This window comes from Scleropages formosus, chromosome 12, assembly GCF_900964775.1.
Source record: "Scleropages formosus chromosome 12, fSclFor1.1, whole genome shotgun sequence".
NCBI lineage: Eukaryota > Metazoa > Chordata > Actinopteri > Osteoglossiformes > Osteoglossidae > Scleropages > Scleropages formosus.
In genome coordinates this window covers 4579067-4585054 of record NC_041817.1, presented here as the reverse complement: position 1 = coordinate 4585054, position 5988 = coordinate 4579067, and the positions used below count along the sequence as shown (strand labels likewise).

General features: G+C 43.7%; 1 pseudogene; it reads left to right on the top strand.

The window, feature by feature from the left end:
• Positions 1-3060: 3060 nt before the first annotated feature.
• LOC108927289 (uncharacterized) lies at positions 3061-5698 on the top strand (annotated as a pseudogene).
• The last annotated feature ends 290 nt before the right edge of the window (positions 5699-5988 follow it).

Genomic DNA, 5988 nt, shown 5'->3' with positions numbered 1-5988 from the left:
TTAAAAAATCTGTATGGGTGTATTTTTGAGTGATGAAAAATGGGGAGTTGTCTAAGCAATTTAATAACCTTCATAGGTATGTCACATCCATTTACAATACATCACAACGAAATACACACGCACATTTTCAGAACCGCTCATCCTATATGGGGTCGCAGGGAACTGGAGCCTAACCGGCAACACAGGGCGTAAGGGAACACACCCAGGACGGGACGCCAGTCCGTCGCAAAGCACCCCAAGCTGGACTCGAACCCCAGACCCACTGGAGAGCAGGACCTGGTCCAACCCACTGCGCCACCACGCTCCCCTGCACAATGAAATACATTGATCTCAATCATTAGTTATTTTATTTCAAATAGAATGTGTTCAATAAAATACACACATACACATTTTCAGAACCGCTTGTCCCATATGGGGTCGCGGGGAACCGGAGCCTACCCGGCAACACAGGGCGTAAGGCCGGAGGGGGAGGGGACACACCCAGGAGGGGACGCCAGTCCGCCGCAAGGCAGCCCAAGCAGGACTCGAACCCTAGACCCACCAGAGAGCAGGACCCGGTCCAACCCACTGCGCCACTGCGCCACCGCACCCCCCCTTCAATAAAATATTTTCAAGAAAAAAGGTTTCTAATCTTTATATATGTGGAAGAAGAACTGCTTTTTTCTGAACATAAAATTCCTTATGGTGATTACACCTTCATTACGATTCAGAATCTGATACAATAAAACAGTACATGGAGATGAATTATGAAAAAATGAGAGTAGCAAAAGAGCTTTAAAAATCAAATAGGAAAACACATTTTTATGTTGATCTCTCAGCAAAGCTTTATATAATCTGTCTAAAATGAAATGCCAGAAACAAAATCATATTTATTTTATATTCTATGAAACTTATTAAGCGTGGTGGCGCAGTGGGTTGGACCAGGTCCTGCTCTCCAGTGGGTCTGGGGTTTGAGTCCCGCTTAGGGTGCCTTGCGACGGACTGGCGTCCTGTCCTGGGTGTGTTCCCTCCCCCTCCGGCCTTACGCCCTGTGTTGCCGGTTAGGCTCCGGTTCCCTGCGACCCCATATGGGACGAGCGGTTCCGAAATGTGTGAAACTTATTAACTTGGGAAGAAATAATATGGGTGACAAAAGTAATACAAAAACAAGGTAACCACCTCAATACTACATTTCCTACTTAGTGATTAAACTATAACTTCATTTTCTCTGTGTTTAGTAGGATTGCTCAGAATTGTATTGGCTCAGTATCAGTTAGTATGTTTTAAAATGAAGACATATAGCCATGAGTCATGATTAGCTTTTCATTTTTAGTTCTCAGGCATTGGTCTTGACATTGACTAGTACTGATGCCATCAAACTGAGTGAGATATAAATGTCATGGCATTTTGGGATGATGGCTCAATACTGTCAACACAGGAAAAGGAAAGACAACCACGCAGTTGTGTGTCGTACGTGTTTCCACTCACTGAAACTATTTTGTCAGCTGTCACTACCTGCCTCATTTGACTTTTATATATCAGTCAAAAAAGTCAAATTTGAAAGTTATTTAATATTTTCATTTATCCAAGAAAGTCACAGTTCATTAATTGAACTTAACATTAAAATAACCTGTGTGAAGTGCTCTTCTTAAGTCATGAAAATCACAATTCAAATTTTCCATGTTTCAAGAAAGTCTTTGCTAGATCTCATTATGTTGGTAAAACTGTGATGAAGTTTAGGAAATCAGCTGTGGTGGACAGTATTCCAAAAGTCAACATTGTTGTCATATGTTATTATATGTCTGTATGATACAATCATAGCCCTTGCCTGCCCCTTTAATTAAAAGTCTTACATTTTTACATTGTGTCGAAAAGTGTAAAAACACGATATCCTGGTGGTACCCTAAAAAAATTTAATTCTTTGTTTAAACACTGTTCTATCATTCACATTTCCCTTTGTTGCTAGGGAAAAAAACCTTTACCTTATCAAACATTCAAAAAATACAAGCTCTGCAGAATTATGACCTGCTAAGGAAGTCTGACTAAAGCAAGTCACTTAAAATAAAATTATATGTAGCATTCCTGAGAGACCACATTATTATTATTAATTTGTACTTACCTAACTCTTTTTTACAAGGCAGTTTGCAATATTAGATACAGTACAGTACAGTACAATACCTGCTTCACCACTGTGCCCCCAGTGAATTAAAATGATTCACTCAGTCAGTCAATCACTCACTCAATCACCAAGAGGCAGATGAAACATGCATTCAAAAAAATCTATTTACACTATGATAATAAATGAAAACTAGACAGTTATTATTTCAGTCTATTCCAACTGACCAATCAAAGTAAAACTTAAAGTACAGTTGTGCATATTAACACCCTTTTAATGGATGAAAGGTCTATTAAAATGAGGACAATGGGCACTGGAGTTTTAGAGGCCAAACACTGAAGAGGTATCATATCTGGTGAAGAGCTATTCTCACAAAAAATTCAGTTCAGAATTTAAGTGTACTGCAACTAATGACATTAACTAAGAGTATGCAGCGCTTATTTTTGCACTATGCAGTCAACTTCAAAAATCTAAACACCTTTACTCATCTTGAAGTACTTTTTGATTTAATGGCTGAAAACAAGACAAATCACATCACTGGCCTTATGCCCTGTGTTACCGGGTTGGCTCCGGTTCCCCACGACCCTGTATGGGACAAGCGGTTCTGAAAATGTGTGTGTGTGTGTGATCTTAAAAGAATATTTAAGTGCAAGACAAATAATTACTAAGAAAAATAATCAGACAAAACTTTCACTGGCTTTGTTGCAAAAGTTTTCACACCCTTTATAGTTGCAGCTGTAACTCAGATTTAAATACTCCAACTGGGGCATTTGATGTGATGTCAGTGGAAGTGATTCTCATTAGTCCTAAAAAAATCTACTCTTCCCATGAAATTTCCCTGAAAATTTCTTGGTGCATAATGCTGAGGTAGCAATGCATAAGTAATGATTTTATTTTAACCATAACATGAACAAAGGCTAGAATTCCAGTAAGGGTATGTAGACATTTGATATACAGTCGTATATATGGCCCTAACTGAAACCTGGATCACCCCAGACAACTCAGCCACACCTGCAGCACTCTCCACTAACTACTCCTTCTCTCACACCTCTCGTTCCTCCGGCAGAGGTGGAGGCACAGGCCTGCTCATCCCTCCCCAGAGGGAATACTCTATTCTTCCTCTTCAACTGCATGATCTGTCCTCATTTGAATGGCATGCTGTCTATCACTGCACCAGTCACTCTTGTTGTGGTTGTTCTTTATTGCTGTCCTGGCCCTCTTGGCTGTTTCTTGGATGAACTTGACATCTTGTTGAGCTCTCTGCCATGGGACAACACTCCGTTGACTTCAACCTGCATGCTGATGACATTCATGCAAGCGGCCTTCTGTTCCTCCTACAGTCCTATAATCTATCCCTGTCCCAATCCCCTGCTACTCACAAAGCGTGCAACTGTCTTGACCTTGTATTTTCCCGCAACTGTGGCTGTCCTGTCCTCTCTGTCACTCCGCTGCATGTCTCTGACCACTTCTTCATTTCCTTTCAACCCTGCCTCACCACTAATTCCTCTCCTCTTTCTGCACCTGTTGTCACTTTTCTCTGCAACTTAAAATCTCTCTCGCCTTCCTGCTTTGCCTCTGTTACTCTGTCCGCTCTTCTGCTGCACAATTCTTGGATCTATCAACAGATGATGCCACTAACATTTTCCTCTCTGCCCCATTTTCCTCCCTTGACTCTATGTGTCCTCTGCCTTCTAGACCAGCATGCCCCATTGCTACCCCATAGCTGTCTGATACGCTATGTGCTAACAGGACCAAACTGCAGGCTGCAGAGCAAAAATGGCGTAAATCCAAAACTCCATCGGACCTGGATGCCTACCCGTCACTCTTAGCTGCTTTTCACTCTGCTCTCTCCTCAGCTAAAACCTCCTTCTTCCACAATAAAATAAAGTCTGCATCTAAAAAAACCACACAGACTCTTTGCCACCTTCTCATCCCTTCTGTGTCCCCCGGCACCTCCTCCATCTTCTCTCATTGCTGACGACTTTGCTTTGTTTTTCAGAGGCAAAGTCAAAGCAATCACTGACAAGTTCTCAGCATCAACCTGCTCGGTTCGCGCTGGACCTCCCTGCGAAGCTGTCCTCTCCAAATTCAAGCTGCTCTCCGAATCTGAAATCTCTGACCTCCTGATATTGCGCAGAACCACCACCTGCTCGCTTGATCTGGTCCAATCATCACTCCTACAGAATACTTCCCTGCAACTCTCCACCTTCATCTCTAAGATCATCAACTCCTCGCTCTCCTCTGGCTGTTTCCCAGCTGCCTTCAAAACCGCTTTAATTTCAACTCTGTTAAAAAAACCCTCCCTGGATCTGAATCTGGTTGAAAATTACAGACCGGTCTCTTTCCTCTCCTTCCCGTCTAAAACCCTAGAGCGAGTGGCCTGTGATCAACCGTCTGATTTCCTCACCCAGAACCATCTCCTCGATGGTTATCAGTCTGGTTTCAGAGTTGGTCACTCCACTGAGATGGCCCTTCTGACCGTGTCTGATGCTCTCCAAGCCGTTAGAGCCGCCTCCCTCTCCTCGCTCCTCATCCTCCTTGATGTGCCTGCAGCATTCGACACCGTCAACCACCGGATTCTACTCTCCTCTCTTAATCAGCTTGGGATCAAAGGTGAGGCACTAAGATGGTGTGAGTCCTACCTATCTGAAAGATCCTATCAAGTGGTCTGGCGGAGCTCTCATTCTTCTCCTCTGCATCGCTCAACCGGTGTCCTGTAGGGCTCGGTATTGGGTCCTCTTCTTTTCTCGATCTACACCTCATCCCTCGGTCCAGTCATAGCCTCCCATGGATTCAAATACCACTGCTATGCTGATGATACCAAGCTATTCCCCTCCTTTCCACCTGGTGCGTCAGACATCTCCGCACGCATTGCTGCCTGCCTGTCGAACATCTCTTCATGGATGTCTGATCACCACCTCCAGCTCAACCTCTCCAAAATAGAGGATTCTTCACCTCCCAGCTGGCCTGTCCTCCTGTCACGATCTCTCAATCAAACTGGACAACTCACTCATCTTGCCTACCTCCTTGGCTAAGAGCCTGGGAGTAACAATTAACTCAAGTCTGTCTTTCCCTCAGCACATCGAAGTCACAACCCAGTCCTGGCATAATATTTGTAAGATCCATCCGTACCTCACAACTGATTCTGCCCAACTACTTGTCCAGTCCATAGTGACTTCCTGTCTGAACTACTGCAACTCTCTCTTGTGCTGCCTTCCTGCTACTGCCATCAAACCTCTGCAGCTATTACAGAATGCTACTGCACGAGTTGTGTTTGATTTGCCAAAGCGTTCCCGTGTTTCTCCTCTACTCATTTCTCTGCACTGGCTTCCTATAGCTGCCTGAATCAAATTCAAGACCCTGGTTATTGTCTACAAATGCATCAGTAGAACTGCTCCCAGCTATTTACAGGACTTGATCAACCGCTACACCCCAGCCAGACCCCTTTGCTCGTCTATTTCTGCTTGCTTGGTGGTCTCGCGCACTAAAGGTAAAGCCCAGGGGTTCTCCGTTCTGGCTTCGATGTGGTGGAATGACCTTCCCCTCTCACTCAGAACTGCAGAAAATCTGTTTACATTCAAGAAGGGTCTGAAAACTCATCTTTTCCAGACCCATTTCGCCCGAGATCTCTCCAGCTCATGTACAGTGTAAATGTTGATGCACCGTAACTTCATGAGCATCCCCAGATAAGCCTTTATTCAGTCGCTACTCCGGCATTGTATGTGATGGTTTGTGCATCTTATATTAAAAAAAAAAAAAAATTGGTAGGAGGGTATCAGGATTTGTCTATCCTGTGTTTTATGCACCTACTTGAATGATGAACATCGGTGCAGCAAGTGGAAGGTAACAAATTAGGTTCAGTTGAAAGTCACATGTCTGCAGCTATGTCTCTT